The sequence below is a fragment of the Dasypus novemcinctus genome, chromosome 6 (assembly GCF_030445035.2).
Source record: "Dasypus novemcinctus isolate mDasNov1 chromosome 6, mDasNov1.1.hap2, whole genome shotgun sequence".
Classification (NCBI taxonomy): Eukaryota; Metazoa; Chordata; class Mammalia; order Cingulata; family Dasypodidae; genus Dasypus; species Dasypus novemcinctus.
Genome location: NC_080678.1, coordinates 44,883,383 through 44,902,173, shown reverse-complemented (window position 1 = coordinate 44,902,173; position 18,791 = coordinate 44,883,383). Strand labels below are relative to the sequence as shown.

The 18,791-nt window shown below is 37.8% G+C and overlaps 1 pseudogene; it reads left to right on the top strand.

Annotated features, from left to right (window-relative positions):
- The first annotated feature begins 1,347 nt into the window (after window positions 1-1,347).
- LOC101435853 (cytochrome P450 2C9-like) overlaps window positions 1,348-18,791 on the top strand; it is a 70,399-nt pseudogene continuing 52,955 nt past the window's right edge.

The following is an 18,791-nucleotide window of genomic DNA, read 5'->3' as shown; positions in this document are numbered from 1 at the left end:
GTCTTCACAGAACAGGTCTTTGGACATGTTCACAAGGTATAATAACCCCAGGTATGATTCCTTCCTCATGACCACTAATGTTTCTCCCTCACAGGTATATGGACTCTGCACACAGTGTTTGCTCTATTTTGAAATTCTGGATTGATTCATGAAGTCCTTCCCTCCCATCACATCTTTGCACATTCAATAATCTCTCTCTTCACAGATTGTTAATTCATTCAATTTTTTCAGACAACAACAGACCAAAAAAGCAACAGAAGCACTTGTGCCTGCAGATGCCTGGTAGGTGGGGAAACCATAATCTCTCCAGCCTCCCCTCTCAGTTCCTTTACACAGGCTCTTCCCTCAGTTGTGCTGAGCAAGTTCACCTCTGCAGTAAGGAAGAGTGGGAAAACTCCAGTCTTTTTACATTTTCTTGAGACCCTATGGCCTGGAGTCAAATGAAGGGATTCCATTTAATGTGCACCCTGTAAATCGAGAACAGTCAATGGTGTGTTCATCCAGTGTAACTAATGTCTTAGGAGTTCTGTTTCCTTTTGCTCTAATTGTTGTTGAGGCAGCTAGGGTATAAGAAATAGTACACAATGGACATCAGATTATCTAACTTCAAATCCCAGGTTTCATATTAATGATCCGTGTGAAACTGAGCAGGTCGCCGGTTCTCCCAGGTACTCCTTATACCCCTATTGCTTTTTGTAGGGTGAGTTTGAAGGAGTTACTGTTAAAAGGATTGTAAGTTTACTCAGCACTTATTAATTACTTGATGGAAATTGATCATTCAAGATGTATGATGTGTTAAGATGTGTTAGCAGTTTTGTTTAGGCAGTTTTGATGTCAGTAGAGTACATTAAAATATTTCAAAATGCTTCCATTTTCAAGGGGAAAAAAAGAATTTAGTGTTTGATAAAACATAAAAGGAGAAACATTTTTTTAAAAACATATAGAAAACACAGATTACTCTCAAGTCAGAAGTTGCCAAGTGAAAATTTGAGAATTGAGAATGTTCAGCAATTTATTTAATCAAACCATCTACTTCAGTAACCACCTAGAGTGTGTTCTTTTAATTTAAATATATTTAACAATACCTGGACCAATTAAATATTTAAATCCTATTAAATCAATTAAATCACAATCTTGAGGTTGTATCCTGGGAAAGAAGAAAAGCAAGACTAAATAACAATTTCTCAATATTTTCAATAGACCAAAGTCCATTTAGAAATGTTTTAAGTGAATCTAGCTGACTAGATACTTTTTAAGGTCCAAGACTCACAATTTGAATGGGTAGAGAGTGCTATAAAGCTTTGGACTGCACGTTCATAGTTGCCTTAGTGAGAAGAAAAGACTCCAATGGATCTAATCATGGTCCTGGTACTCTGCCTCTCTTTGCTTCTCCTTTCCCTTTGGAAAATAACTTATGGGAAAGGCAAGCTCCCACCTGGCCCCTCTCCTCTCCCAATTATTGGAAATATTCTACTGACAAATATTAAGGACATCACAAAATCCTTAAGCAATATAAGTATGCTTTAGTCTCTTCCAGTGCCTTGCAAAAGGTAAGTAAATTAATTCATGAGAGGACCTAAAGTACATACTTGGAGGCAATGTATTAAAATAGATCATTGCAAAATAGAAGTTCTCCTTTAGATTTTTGGTTGTTGTTGCTTTATTTTGTTGTTTTTCTGTCATATCAGAAATAGCAAATGAATTTATTCATTTTGTGGGAAGAGAAACTTTAAGGCGTTGTAAGGTAAAATCAAATTAATAAAATAATCAAGCAGCAAAGTAGAGAATGTGCTGCCTTCCATTGTTTTGCAGCCTTGGCTAAGATTTTCAGTCTGAAGGTCAAGCTAAAAGAAGTGTTCTCATGATTGTAGATATTCTAATAAGTCATCCACTGTCTAAACCCTGTGCCCTGTTCTGGTTAGCCAATAGGATTAAATTAGTCTGAGAAAGCCAACTAGGCCTGATGTAAGGAAATAGCCATGGGAGCTCAGGACCAGCATGAGTGATGAAACTGATCTGATCAAAATAGGTATTGAGAACTGATGAATTCATCAGGCGTCAGAGGTGATCAAGCAGCGTTCAAGTGTGGGTCTTGTATTTATTAAATGGGGGACCATGGATACAACATTTAAACTTCCTAAACCTCAATTTCTTTATCTGTAAAATGGAACTAAATAAAGCTAGCTTAATCAAGTAATAATGTGGGACCTCAGAGACCCTCCATAAATACCCATCATGTCGATGCATAAACTTCAGAATATTTTATGTGGCTCATGGCAGAATAAAAACATCAACAGACTGATAAAATCATCCTGCCTCATATATGCACAATATATAGGCCAAATAGTCACTTCCTTGCTAATATCTGTGCTTCCTTACCGTTTTCCAGCTCTCTGAAATCTATGGCCCTGTATTCACTCTCTATTTTGGCGTGAAGCCCACTGTGGTGTTGCATGGATATGAAGCAGTAAAGGAAGCTCTGAATGATCATGGAGAGGAGTTTTCTGGAAGGAGCAGTTTCCCACTGGCAGAAAAAGCTAATAGAGGAAAAGGTCGGTAGATGTGTGCCTGTGCCTGTGTTAGGCAATGGAGATGGGAGGGGAGGTGGGGAATTGAAACAGAGACTTGAGCTCCTCAGCACAGCTTGGTCCATACAGTAGCTCTCCACTATCAGCATCCTCATTGTTATCGAGGATCTCCTTCCTAGAGTCTATTTTCCCTCTTTGTAGGATTAATTTTGAGCCATGGAAAGACATGGAGGTATCTCCAACACTTCTCCATCATGACCCTGAGGAATTTTGGGATGGGGAAAAGGAGCATTGAGGACCGTGCTCAGGAAGAAGCTTGTTGCCTTGTGGAGGAGCTGAAAAAAAGCAACGATGGGTGAGTCTTCAAACTGTACCCCTGACCTTCCTAGAGTGCGCTCTTCTCTATTGACATCCTTAGAGAGCTTTCAGGATCAGCAGAAAGGTCATGGAATCAGCCTTCAGGGGGAGGAGGGTGGGTTTAATGCAAAGCCCCAAGGGAGCTGTATTTTGTGTGGTGTTTGTGTGTGTGTGTGTGTGTGTGTTGTGTGAATGCAGCATGCTTGAGGATAAAATGTGGGTATGCAAATCTCATTTAATCCTTTTCCACCATGAGCTGTCTATTTACTTGCAATCAGAATATCATGAAAATAGTGTGTTTTATGGTTTGTTTGTTTTTGCTTTTTTGGATAGAGGGTTCTGAATATCATTTTCCCAAGAGTTAAAAGGCCCATGTTTCCCTCTAGGCTTCATCTGGGTTACCTATTCCAGAACAGTGCACCAGGAAGCACTTATCCATGGACACCCTGGGAACAGACTCATCACTGCCCTGCAGGGCATGAAACAAGTGACATGTGCTTTTCCTCATGGGCATGACTGAGGGTTTCCTCCAAGGCCCATGACCCAGGCCAGTCATGATGCTCACCTGTGGGCTTCCCAGGGGAACGCTCACCATGTGACTTCCCTGTAAACTCAGCACTATTTATAAACTACCAACTTGAATTTTTAAGGTTACTCATACTTACACAACTGACTTATATAATAAAAGAAATATATGCTAAAACATTGTTCTCTACAATAGAGAACAGGCTATAAACTCTAGGCTGTAAAATGATTTACTTAACTGGATATCAACTACTCTTAACAATAATCAACCTGTCTTGCATGGTGTAAATTGTCCCTGCTTGCTTCTTAGCTTATCCTTCTCATCCACTTTACTGAACTTGTATTAACATGTTCATGGTAATTATTTAACACACACCTCCAGCTCTCCTGACCTGTGAAGTCCTGGTGAAATGATTCTGACTTTCAAGTGGGATTCCAAACTACCTTGTTTTTCATTCCTTCCTTCAAATGAAGTGAAAGGACAGGCAGAATATCAGTTTTACCTGTGAAACTCGTGTACACAAAGAAATCCCAGAGGCTTCCAAATTAGTCACGTCCCCAGCTAAAATAAAAACTTTCCTGAACTCTTAAAGCCCTGGAGTGTTTCTGTTCTCACCTGCAAAGGGTCCTGGTATTGTAGCAGCAACAATAACTGTTTCCTATTAGTCAACAGCTGGTCATTTCTTTACAACACCAGATTCAAGTTACCCTTAATTACTTTATAGACATGAATTTGTGGGCTTTTTTTGCATATAAAGTTTATTGATCCTTGATTAATATTATTTCATGTACACATGCCCCACCAAAAAATAATCTTTGCTCTGCTTTAATTTTTTTCATCGCTAAAATGATGGAATTGACCAAAATCGTGCTCAGTTTTAATATATATTAAGCCATACTGATTTCCATTGATGGCTAATATTGAGCAAAATCCCAGAAACCCACAAAGAGGGCAGCTTTGCCCAAATAAATTAAGTTTTGGGTTTTGATGTGTGATGACAAACAGAACTAGATCAGGATCTTGTTTTTCTATATTGAAATGAAGAAACCAAAGGACTGCATTCTTGGACTTAAACTTTTTTGCTTAACATACTTGTTACTGAAGTGAGAAAAAAATTTTCTTGATTTGCTTTTTTATTTGGCAATTAAAATATCTTCTCAGGTTTTATTATTGTATTTTTTTCTCATACAAAATGGATGGTTTGATTTTTTAACATTTGCTATTTAAAATATTGAATTTACCCTTAATTTTTTTTCACTTAGATCTCCACTCTGTTGTTCTCTATATGGTTCCATCAACTGCCTATAATATTTTAGAATTTTTGAGATGCCTAACTATCATCATCCTTGCTGGATCAATACTTAATTGTCTATAGTTGTTGTAGACAGAGGTGATCCTGCAGTGATATTTTGAATTTTTAGAAGTTTTAAAGAGTGGCCCCTTTTCATTCTTCTGCTTTCCCCCCCAAAGTACAGGTATGTTGGGTTAGAAGGGTGTTAAAAAAGGCAGTGAAGGTATTGGAATATTTGGAGAACCATTAACAAACCAATTATGATGGAATAGTCAATTGAGTTTGAGCGAAAAAAATGAAGTATTGCTCTGTGAATGCTGAATTTTTTACTGAGAAGAGAATTTGTAAATAGATAATTCTTCAGTAATTCTAAAATTACCTTTTCTTGTTTTCCTGGGAAAGAAAAGAGTTTCCTATGAGTATTTTAATGCTGTTGTAAAAATATTTCCAGCTCTTTCACATCACCCTGTGATCTCACTTTTATCCTGGGCTGTGCTCCCTGCAATGTGATCTGCTCTATTATTTTCCACAACTGTTTTGGTTATACAGATCAGGAATTTTTTAACGTAATGGAAAAACTCAATGAAAACATCAGGATTCTGAGCTCTGCTTGGACCCAGGTGATACCAAGACCTTTTTTTCCCTGAAGAACCATGTATTCTCTTTTGTCTGACAAGTTCTACATTCAGGAGAGATCAAAATGTGAAGTGAATGTTAGAACACCACAGTCCTGGGCCACAGCTTGGCAACAAACATTGAGGAAATACAGGCAACCTCTATATTTTGCATGCAAGAAAACACTTGCCCAGAATATTGAGCTCCAGTTCAAATCCTTTGGCTTCCTCTTCAGTGGTTTTTCCATTAAGCCCAAAGTCCAGTTTCCATAAAGTACTTTGTGACTTCCCAAAAGCATATCCACAGCACTCAAAGCAGTCCTGAGACCTTTGCTGATAAGCTTTCATTAGTGACAAAGCTAGTCTTCTTAAGAATTCTTCATCAAATTACTTGGCAGAAATAAACTAACTTAGGTGTTCAAGGAGGGAGCACGTTTGGGACCATGATGCCATCAGGAAACATTGACTAAGTAGAATGGAGTTTGATGCTCCAGTTGGGGCGATAGTTGACAAGGTCACGGGTTTCATGATTACAATATGATCCAGTTTATGCAGTATGAGCTGTGCTGAACTGGCCTGTCCAGCCCTCTACCTATATGATAATTGTGTGATCTTAGCATAGTCACTTAAGTGCACTGGTGTACAGCCACTTTATCTATAAATGCAAAGTTGGGTTTTATAGTACCTTCAATGTTTTAAAATACCAATTCTATATCTGAAACTGCTAGATAGAAGTAGAAACAGCAGATACTAACTTGTTGCTCTGTTTCATGTTGCCCTAATTTACTTAACCTGCCATCTCCATCTACAAAATGTGAATCATAGTAATCCATGCCATCCTTTATTTCAAAGTATAGGCAAGAATTATGAAACAGGAGAAAATTGTTATAAAGGCATTTTTAGTTTCTAAAAATTATGTATGAGTTAGGAAATGATTTTTATCATTGATCCAATGGTAAGAATTTTTCTCCCTCAATTCTATCAGCACAGAGAATTCAGGGTGGAGATGATTTTTTTCATCATTAAAGCTCCAGTTTCTAACCAGACTTGGCTTATAGCATATATGCTTCATTAAATTTTTATTAATCTAATAAATGATATTTTTTTCTATTTTAGGTCTGCCATACTTCCCCATTGTAATAGATTATTTCCCTGGCAGTCATAATAAATTACTGAAAAACATCTGTTTTTTAAAAACTTATTTTAAAAAAATGAAAGAACACCAAACATCCCTGGACATTTAAATCCTCAGGATTTTATTGATTGTTTCCTGATCATAATGGAACAGGTACAGTGTTACTGACAACTCGGTTATTTATTTGCCCATGAATTTTCTGGTCCATTGATTATTTCTCTACATACATGCACAAAGCATCACAGAAGATTTTTCTGAATTGTTACATAAATACAAACTTTGGCCTGTTTACTTAGGCACTGGTAATCTACCAGAGGAGAAACATAATGCCGAAATTCAGATGAAATGGAAGCAATTTCAAAGAACTTAGAAAATGCAAACTAGACAGTCATAAAATGAAGATGGAAAAGACTGTTGCACACAGTCTATGGGAAAATCAGACAGAAGGGTTAACCACAGTTCAAGTGCTTTCCACTGGCCCATCTTCAATTCCTGAGCACGACTTTACATCGGTTCCTTGGCTGTGACATCTGCATTAACGCTAGCATATCTCTCCCTTTTATCCCACAAGGGCAGTTAAGGCCCAAACTCTTGGTCTTTATGTTTGCTGTACTCTTCCACTTGCCTATTCCTACCCCTTCTTGCTATTTGGAGTAAGATGGCTGCTGACATCTATAAGGGTTCAGGCTTCCTGGTTCCTACATTCCTGGGGTTTGTTTTACTCTGGATTCAAGGTTCCTTCCATCCTGGGGCTGGCTTCTCTTTCCTCTGCTTGCTGACTTCCCAGGGCTCCAGTTTAAGTCTTCAGCATCAAACTCCAAAACCAAAACTCCAACATTAAAAGCCCTCAACTCTGTTCTTCGCTTTGCCTTTTATCTGCCCCTTTGCCACCAAGGGTGGGGACTCAACACCCTAAGCATAAGTCAATCATGCCCAGGTACAGATCAGATTACAAGCAAAACCCAATTTTCTTTTTGGAATTCATCAATTATATCAAACTGCTACACCGTGCATCTGTAATAAAATAGCCCTGACTCTACCCTGAATGGTAAATTCACTCTCTGTAGAGCATTCTAGGTTGTACTCTCATATTATCCTTTGAACAATTTAAATTTCATAAAGAGAGTGCAGGCAATTAGGGTCCGTAGCAATTCTTTAACAGAAGAAAATTAAAAACTCTTGGATGCAGGCTTATAACGACATATATGGTGCAGCCCTAATTTACCCTTTTCTATCAATTATTGTTAGTCTTTAAGTAGGAGAATCCCAGTTAATAATGGCTTAAGAAATAGTAAATTCATTTCTCTCAGATAAAAGAGTCACTTGGGACAGTCCAAGGGTAACACGGTCATCCTAAAGCATCCAGAAATTGGGTACCTTCCATTTTTTTTACCATATTTCCAAATAGACCTTTAGCCTCATGCTTATCCGTCTATCCCAAGATGATATCTGCCCCAAATCCATCTCCACATCTGTGTTTTGACTAAGACCTAAAGAGAAAATTCCCACCAGCAGGGTTCAGCTTAGATCTCACTGGGATGAACTGTATTGTATGGCCAATCAAACTCTAAATTTTATTGGGAAATGGAATTAATAGGCAAGGTAAGCTTAAAGGAGTAGGAAATAAAGATTGGAAGAAATAACAGAATGTCTCTTTTATATACTATGCAACATTTTTCAATACCTGTACTCTCCGATTTCTATGTTTCCATATTTTAAAATAATCTGAGTTATTTTGGATTCATTGCAATTAAATATGCAGGCAAACTAATTCATCAAATAATTTCATCATATCATCTCTAGGAGAAACACAATCAACACATTGAAATTTTGATAATGACTGTGTTAGATGCATTTTCTGCTGGAACGAAGACAACAAGCACCACCCTGAGATGTGGACTTGTGCTCCTGTTGAAGCACCCGGAGGTCACAGGTATGACCACATATGGTGGGTAAGGGGAATTTCAGAATAGAGGTTGGCAAGACACTGCTAGTGTACTCGATGTTCACTGTGTCCCAGAAGATCCATTACTAAGCTACCAGCTCTAACTTGTCCAAATTTGACTGACGAATAAAAATGACACCTTTGAATAAAAGGATGTTGACTGAAAGGGGTGAGGAACTCTGTGGACAGTAGACCCCCTGCAACTCCAGTGTGCTCTCTGAGTTCCAAGGTTGATGATTTCCTACAGGCACATTTGCATTGACCTAGGTTTACATTATGTTGTTGTTTGCACAAATAAACATATAGGCCCATATGGATCCAATGGTGGAATTTAATTTTAAAACATGTATTACTCTAACATAAAATTATTTTTGATTACTGCTTTTCTTTCTGTAAAGACAGTAATTTCTTAAGTTAATTATATACTACTCGTATTTTTAAAACACTTCATTGTTTCTAAGTATTATACATCTTGTTCTAATACATATGCATTTACAAATTTATATAATGCCTATCATATAGAAAGTTATATATAACTATAGTATGGAAATTTGATCTCTGTGTCCAGGTGTACTTCTAGGTATAAAATTAATGTTTATAATGATGTAGGACACTTTCATATACTTCCTGTAATCTTGAATTGCTATGGCAAATGTCCATTTTTACCCTTTTGCATCAGTGTTTTCTTCTGTCTTACCAGCTAAAGTCCAGGAAGAGATTGACTGTGTGGTTGGCAGACACCAGAGCCCCTGCATGCAAGACAGGAGCAGCATGCCCTACAAGGACGCACTGATGCACGAGATCCAGAGATACACTGACCTCCTCCCCAGCAACCTGCCCCATATGGTGACCCAGGATATTAAATTCAGAAACTACCTCATCCCCAAAGTAAGACTTGTTTCCCCTATCCTGCAACTAAGTGCATTCGAAGGGCTCATACCTACTGCATGATTCCCATGCTCTCTACTCAGGGGAGGTGAGGAAAGTTCAACCATCATACCTATGACACCTTGATGGATTTTGGATTGTTTCCAGTTTGGGATTATAAAGTTTCATAACAAAATTTGATAATAGGCAGTCTGAGTCTTCTGAATTTGCTCTCCTTTTTTACTGTTTTTGCCACTCTTAGCTTTTTACATCTCCAAATAAATTTTAATATCAACTTGTCAAATTCCCAAAACACTCAGCTAGGAGTTTTGTTAGGGTGGCCTAAAATCTATTGATCAAATTGGAAAGAATTGATTTTTTGACATATTGACTCTTCAATTTCTTTGTGCTGGCTTTAATTTCTAAATAATGTTATGTTCTCAGTACAGAGGTTTGCATATTTTAGTTAGGCTATTCCCTAAGTAGTTAATATTATTATGTAATTATAAATTGTGTAATTACTTTAAATGACCTTTCCATTTTTTTTCTGGTATGTGGGAATGGAATTGATTTTATTATTTTGATGCCATTAGAACTAACCTGGTTAAATTCACTTAATATTGATAATATTTTGTCTATAAATTCATTTGGAATTTTTACCTACACAATCCTGTAGTCTGGATTAATATTTCTTTCATTTCGTGTTTTCAAATTCTCATGGCTTTTATTTATATTTGTTGCATTATGGGGCAAGGTAGGATTTCAGGGATAGTTGTTGAACAGAAGTGAAGATAAGGGGCATTCTTGGTTTTTGTTGTTTTTGTTTTGCATCTCCAAGGAAATATAATTTTGCCACTATTCTTTACCCTATTAAGGATGCCCTCCCAATTTTTTTATTTTTGTGTGTTTTTATAACTCATGGGTTCATAATTTTATAAAATGAATTCTCAGTTACAGTCATATATTTTGGCCTTTATTTCCCCATGTATTTATAAATATATATGAAGACATCTGGACTTTATTTTCTATATTTTGTATATATATTCATAAAGTATATTGATCTATAATTTTTCTTTATTAAATTATTTTTTTCACATTTCTGATAAGGAGGTAATATTTGCCTCAAAATTGATGGGAAATATTCCCTACCATGGTATTGGTGTCATCTTACCTACCTGTCCAAGTTTCTTCCACCTTTGGAATCTTGCCAACATTTTTTCCTGTGTAGTTTTCCAGTGCCTTCTAACACATGGTTTCTATATTTTTTAAGACTTTCTAGTTGATATGCTGTGAGATATTTCATCCCTCAATGGATGCCAGCATATTTCACTATTACAGAAAATTAAAATAACTGAAAATTCTATTTTGATGATGAAGAATGGCTTGGGTAGTTTGGTAGGGGTGCAATTTCTATGTCATTTCTGGGGAAGAGGGAATCAAGGCCATTACCAACAAGCAATGGATCTTGTCCCCATCAAGGGTTAGGAGTTCAAGTACACTCTTTTTCACCAAAGGACAGAGAAAGTCTGTTCTTTTTTTTGACAAAAATTATCAATGAAACAAACTTCTCCTTCTATTACTAACTAATTTGAAATAGAACACAGATTCAGATAGGGACTGCCAATCTCATCATCTACTGCATTCTGCTGCGGGGTGCATTGCATCTGCTAAGAAGATGCCCATGCATCCTTCAGTATGGGTTCATCTCCCAACTCAGGCCTTTTGAGCTTAGAATACTCAGAGCCTGAAGAAAGGTACCAGTTCTTCTGCATAAGGAACATGCTAACATGGGTCGCTGATTGTTCTTTTCTTGCTAGTCAGGTAAATAATTTTTACCACAGGATCGAGTGACTGCCTAAGGTAAAGATCATGATCTAAAACAAAAGTCTACAGACTTTTTTGGTTACAGGTCAGGGAGTAAACACTTCCGGCTTTTGGGCCATAAGGTCTCTGTTGCCAATACTCAGCTCTGCCACTGTGGCACAAAAGAGCTTGGAGACAAAATGAAAAGGTATGAAGAGGATGGTGTTCCAATAGTAATGGAAACTGAAACTTGAGTTTCATATATTTTCATATAACATGAGTTCTTTTTTTATTATAAAAGATAAAGGTTTACAGAAAAGTCAATCTTTCAGTATTGAGTTTCCAAATAATACCCTGTAAGTCACAACATGCATTAGTGGGCTACATGTGTTAAAATTCATGAAAGAAAACTTTTATAATTATTCTATAAACTACAACCAATTGGTTACAATTGGGTTCGCTGTTTGTGTTGTACAATCCTATGCATCCTTAAGTTTTTATTCTAGTAACATATGCACAATGTAAAATTTTCCCCTTTAAAACCATAATCACAGAAATACTTCAGTACCATTAGCTACCTTCACAATGCGTGGCTAACATCACCGCATTCAGTAGAAAAGTTTTTCAAATGTTCTATTATTCTTTTATTTAATATTTTAAAGAATAAATTGAATGATTTTATTTTATTTACTCTTTTATCTTGTCCCTTTGGTTTCCTTGTTTCTTTGGATGCTTGCTTTCTTCAGTACATTCCCATTTTTAAAGAGTCCAACCAATTGTTATGTAAAATGTTTCTCAGCCTGATTTTGCATGATATATTTCAGGGTATAAATTCCAGGTATATGCTTTTGGCAAAAAAACTCAACTGGTGATGTGTTTGTTCTACATCATGGAAATGGGGGCACATATTATCAGATTATCCAATTATTTGTGATGTTAAGCTTCTCATTTAGTGAGGAGTACTTACAAAATCTCTCCATTGCATATTTGATTTTTTAATGTAATTAATAGCAATCTGTGGTATAATACTCTAAGTCCTTGAGCAAAACCCTTTTCTAAATCATTTATCAAACAAATTTCATATTAATTGATGACCTTGCCAAATTGTAGTAAAATGATATTTCTAATTTTGCTATCCCTATTTAGTTTGTATTCCTCTGCAAAGAAAGCGTTGCAAATTTTTTAAATTAAGAAAGCAAATTGCACTACTAACATTCAACATTTATTACTGGTCTTATTATTCCAACAAAGGTCATTTTCAATTAGAGCAGACTGTATTTTTAAAAGCCCTATGAAGAGATACAGATAATTCTGACTATTCCAGAACCAGCAGAAACTTCTTTCTTTAAATTATAATTCACATATAAGATGTGTAAAACTGAAGTGATGAAATAGAGCAGGTGCTGTGTGGTCCAGCCTGATTATACATAAAGTAGAGGATTCAGAAGGTTTGACACTCAACTACTCAAGTGTTCACTACCTCAAATGCATTTGAGGCTATTTTAGTAACATCAGTGCCACTGGCCTTAAACTGATCCCAGCTTATTACATGGTTTATCTTCTTGGAAATGTCATTTCCTTTCTTTAGACCTGGGTTTCCTCACCTATACATCAAAGAGATTAGAATAAGCGATTTCGTACATTTCCTCCAGCATGGAGAATTTTTGTAATTAATTGTTTATTAATGTTTGCATTCTAGGGCACGAACCTATTAACATCATTGACTTCTGCTGTATGATAAGAAAGAATTCCCAACCCAGAGAGGTTTGATCCTGGCCACTTTCTGGATGAGAGTGGCAACTTTAAAAAGAGTGAGTATTTCATGGTTTTCTCAGCAAGTAATAGAAATGGATGTCCGTCTGTACTTCAAGAGATAAGATACTTTTGGGGATCAGTTGGAGCTTGCTTGATGCTTATCCTGGAGCCGGTAGAAGTGGTCTTTGTGTATGATCATGACACCACCATCATTTCCAGTTATGTTTCCACCGCAAACTGTGTCCGCATTATTTTGTCGGGTCAGATTAATGGGGCTTTACGGGAGGTAACCCAGTTCTGCCAAATGAAGAAACTAGAGTATGGGTTGATTGAATTCTACCTCCAGATTGAGTTAGCAAAACTCATCTAGATGGTCCTCAAAAACCTTAAGAAAGGTATCACAAATACCACAACTTTCCTGAGTATCTTCTATAGGTGCCCCTCATGCCTTTGATGAGCTTTGATGAGCTCAGGAATATAAGTATCCATTAGAAAGAATAGGCATCAAGGGGCTCACACTACAAGTAGGGAAGGAGATGAGTGGCCAGACCATTATAATCAAATATGACCAGTTCTGTGAGAGAAGGAAGCACAAGTTTCACTAAGGGCCAAGAGAGGAAGTTGCCTACTTCTTGCTCACACATAGCCAATAGTGAAGTAAAAAATGGAATAAGTAACACTGGAATACAAGAAATGACACTTCAGCAGTCTCAAGGGGCAGAAAGCAAGGAAAGAAGAGAGTTCAAGACACGAGGGCAAAAGTAACAGGCACAGGGGAAGGAGCAGAATATTTACTTTAGATGGAAAAATTTAGAACTGTCTGCCAAGTAACTATGAGGTCAAGGAACACTTGGGATTTGGCAGGATACCATCATTCCAGAGCACCTTGCTCTTCCCTCTTTCATGACACCTCATATTGGATAGTGGGGTCTTCACTCCTGCAGTGTGCAGAGACTCTGCATGTAGAATTGCGGTAAGTTTTTCTATGGCTCTTGATGCTTGCTTTAGATCTGGCAGTATGGATTAGGGTTATGTTTAATAGTACAAACACAAGAATGTTCTTCTATGAACTGGAATAAATGTCTATCATTATTACAAGGTGGTAAGAATATGGAAATGTATGGGGAAAATATAATTATCGTAACTTGTTGACTATAGTTAACAGCAATATTGTAATATTCTTGCATAAAAAAATGTCAAAGAAAGTATCTTGTTAATGGAGGGTAGGAAAAAATATACCAACTGTATGCTACAGACACCACACTTTGTATATTTTTAGTGATAAGGTCTGAAGATGTTTTCTTTTAATCTGTAACAAATGTTCCACAACAATGTAGAATGTAATGTCCTTATGTAGGGATGGTATATGGGGAATCCTGCACATTGTGCACAATTGTTCTATAAGTTCACAATTTCTCTAATAAATATATATACTTAAACAGAGTTAAGCTTATTGAAAAAAGAAGAAAGAGGTAAAATAAAGACTTAACTGCACAACTGGAGGAACTAGAGAAAGAATAGCAAACTAATCCCAAAACAAACAGAAGAAAAAAAATAACAAATATTAGAACAGGAATAAATGAAATTGAGAATGTTTTAAAAAAAGACAATAACAGAACTATCAAAACAAAATCTGTTTCTTTGAGAAGATTAGTAAAATTTAAAAACCCTTAGATAGACTAACAAAGATAAAAAGAGAGAAGATGCAAATAAAATGAGGAACAAGAGAGGGGACATCTTCCTGACACCACAGGAAAGAAAAAGGATTATAAAAGAAAACTATGAAAAACTGCATGCCAACAATTAAGGCAACTGAGATGAAATGGGCAAATTCCTAGAAACCCACAAACAACTTACACTGACAATGGAAGGAATGTAAGACCCCATAAGATGAATCACAAGTAAAGAGATTGAATCAATTATCAAAAACATTCCAACAAAGAAAATCCCATGACCAGACTGCTTCACAGGTGAACTTGATTAATCATTCCTAAAATAACTAAAGTCAATCCTACTCAAACACTTCCAAAAAAAAAAAAAAAACTGAAGAGGAGGAAACATTACCTAACTCATTCTATGCTAGATCAAGTTGCCACAAGAAAAGAAAATTCTAAACCAACCTCTCTAATAAATTTATTTTTTTTCCACTCTAATCCATACTCTATTCCTCCATCTTGTGGACCTGGGATGGCTATGTCCAGTCCCCCTCTACATCAAGAGGGGGTTTAGATTCCACATGGATAATGGATGCAATTCTCCTGCTTGCAGCTGTAGGCACCCTTGGCTCCCTGGTATGGTGGTTGATCCTCTTCTCCTCCCTGTCAGCTGGCCAGGGTAAGTCCAACAAACCAGAGGGTAGGGACTGCAAGTCTGCTGAGGCCCAGGGCCTGGTCGTCACATAGACAGTTCAGAGATTCAGGTCTCCTGAGTATACACCAACCCAAACGCCAACCTCAGGTCCGGTAAAAGTAACAGAAGAGGCATGTATAGAAAGGTTATATCTGAGTCCAACTCCATCACACTCAGGAACACAAACTCCAAAGTAGGGCCAACTGACATGGCCTTGAACTCCAGAGCCATCTGCCTTGGCCATAGAACCGTGGGTCGCTGCAGCCCTCAGGAGAACCAGCACCTGGGTTTCCATCTATCTTGGTCTAATGAATTTAGATGCAAAAATCCTAAGCAAAATACTTGCAGATTTAATCCAGCAAAACATTAAACAAACTATACACAATGATCACATGGATGTTTTGGAAGTATGGTCCAACATAAGAAAATCAATTAATATACTTCACCACATTAACAAATCTAAGGGAGAAAATGACCAGACCATCTCTATTGACACAGAAAAGGCATTTGACAAAATCCAGCATTCTTTCTTGATAAAATTACTGCAAAAGATAGGAATTGAAGGAAACTTCCTCAACGTGATAAGGGACACATGAAAAATCCACAGCTAGCACCATACTCAAGGGTTAAAGACTGAAAGCTTTTCCTCAAAGATCCAGAGCAAGGCAAGGATGGCCACTGTAACCACTCTCAGTCAACATTGTATTAGAAGTTCTTGCTAGAGGAATAAGGAAGAAAAGAAATAAAAGGCTTCCAAATTGGAAAGGAAGAAGTAAAACTTTCACTATTTGCAGAGGACATGGTCCTATATAGAGAAAGTCCCAAAAAGTCTACGACAAACCTACTAGAGCCAATAAATGAGTTCAGCAAATTAGTGGGAATAAGGGCACCATGCAAAAACCTGTAGTGTTTCTATACAATAGTAATGAGCAATCTGAGAAGGAAATCAAGAAAAAAATTCTATGCATAATAACAACTAAAGGAATTAATTATCTAAGAATAAAACTAAAGATGAAAAGGACTTGCACACAAAAACAACAAAGCATTGCTAAAAGAAATCAAAGAGGACCTATATAAATGGAAGGATATTCGTTGTTCATGGATTGGAAGACTAAATATCATTAAGAAATCAGTTCTACCCAAAATGATTTATAGATTCAATGCAATCCCAATCAAAATTCCAACAGCTTCCCAATGTAACAGTTATACTAATTTATAATTTCCCTACTTGTGGCTCTTCTGCCCCTTTTATTTGAACCTATATGTAACACTATACTTGTTAAATATATGTCCCCCAGACTTAAATCTTCAGTCTGTTCATATGCTGTTTGAGCCCTGAATCTCAGCAGAGTGGGAGCCAACACCTATTCTCTGGTTCTTTGAATTCATTAATAAAAGGATGATGATGGACAACGGCCGTCACAAAAAACAGATTGTATTTATAATTGTATGCAAGACAGCTCCATCCATCTCCCCTTGCTGGTCTAAGTACCCTCTTAATCTGAAACATAGTGGGAAAAGCCATCCCCAAATCCTCAGGTTAAGGCACAAACAAACATAAGGGGGAATGCAACTATGGACTAAAGAAGACATTATTATTCTAGCAATGGAAGGAATTATAACATCGATATATACAGGCAGTGGCCACCAGAAGCTCTGAAGTGAGGAGAGGTAAGAATTGGTAGGACAGTGGAATTGTCCTGCATGACATGATGGTTACAGGCCATTATACATTCTGCCAAAACCTATAAAACTGTGTAGTGCAAAGTTTAAACTATAATGTGAACTATAGACCATAGTTAGCAGTAATGCTTCAATATGTGTTAGAGGTTCCCCCACACTAGGTTTGCAGTAATTAACAAGCTGTGACTCAGTTCCCCATGACATGCCCTGAGGACAGACAAGCCCCCCCTTAAGCCTACGTGTCTGAAAACACGGCACTCCCCAAAAGTTGAACAAAGAAACCACATGGAAACAGGAGTAAAGAGAGATAAAAACCTTCATTCCCTGCAAATCAAAGGAACACCTATTCCTCCAGCATTCCAAGAAAACATAATTCTCTAAACACCCTCTAGCCATACTAGGGAAAATTTTCACCTCTAGGGCTTCTTATTGGCCCCTGCACCTCACCTGGACTGTCGAATCCCTCTCTCTCTATCATTTCTCCACCAGGAATATACTGTATAAATTCAAATCCTCCCTTTCCAGAAGCAGGTTGAAGTCTCTTTAGATCCCTGCCATGCCAGCAGGGAGGCTGAAGTTTATTCTTCAGATCCCCTCCATTGAGAGAGCTTCCCAATAAACTTTCTACCTGCAATCAGTCCCCATGTCCCAGTAAGCAATCCCCCCTTTTCTCGAATATTTGGTGCTAAAAACCCAGGACTGGGTCATGTTGAAACTAATTGATGGGTAAGGAATCTCCCCTCTGCCACAGCCAAATGCCCATCCAACACTGGACATCAAATCTCAACTGGGTGAATTAAGGATTTCTGTGCTGAAGGATCCTGCCTAAAATGAGGATTTCAATTTCGACTCATCCAAAAACCTCACTTCAGGGCTGTTTCCTTCATAACTTTAGAACTCTATATCCAAAGGAGACATCAGACCTAAAAAGCTTGTTTTCTATTCGACCTCTGTGTGCAATCCAAATTGGACAATGAAAGTCAATGGCCGAACAACGGCACTTTTAATTTCCAAGTTCTCCAAGGCATAAAGAAGTTTCTCCAGTGTAATGGCAGATGGTCAGAGATCCCTTATGTTCAAGTATTTCTTTTCCTTCTTTCCCTCCCTCTGCCAATCCTGTTCTTCCTACCAAATTCTACTTTGACACCAGAAAACTCCTCGGCATCTTCATCCTCATCACTTTTACCCCCTAAAACTTGTGAACACTCCAACTTTGATCCCTCGGATCACACCCCTGCCCCCTACCTCCTCCATACAATACTCTGGAGTTATCTCTGAACTCACCCTCCACTCCTTCTCCCCCCCCCCCCCATCACTGCTCTTTCTACCTGTTCCATTCTCCTCTCCAAATCAGTGCTTACAGAGACTACCTCCTCCTCCTTCTGCACCGCAGCCCTCCACCTCCATCAGCACACAGGCTTCTAACTCCACACAGAGGCCAGCTCCTCTCTTATCCCTCTGGGAGCTGAAGGAACAGTCAGAGTACACATTTCTTTCTCATTCTCAGATTTAAGCCAGATAAAGAATCAATTAGGATCTTTCTCTGAAAATCTCTAAATCGTTCCTTCCACCTATCCCCAGAAAAAAAAGAGAATGTATTTGGTTGGCAACCCAAACCCTTGCAAATACCCTAAACCAATATAATGCTGCCAACAGCCCTGTCAGAGCCCCATAAAAAAACTAGCTGTAAATCCTCCACCACCCAGAGTTCCCAACCCTCCACTCGAGACAAGTACAAAAAACCCACCAAGGCCATGCTTCAAAGGCAATAAGCCTGGGCACTGGGCCAAGCAGTGTCCTAACCCACAACCTCCTTCAAGTCCATGCTATACAAGCAAGAAATCCACTGAAGTCTGATTGTCCCCAGGCCTCTCAAGGCAAATGAGCATCAGTTACCCAGTCAGACCCAATTCCCGGCTTCAATCTCCCAGACTTTAT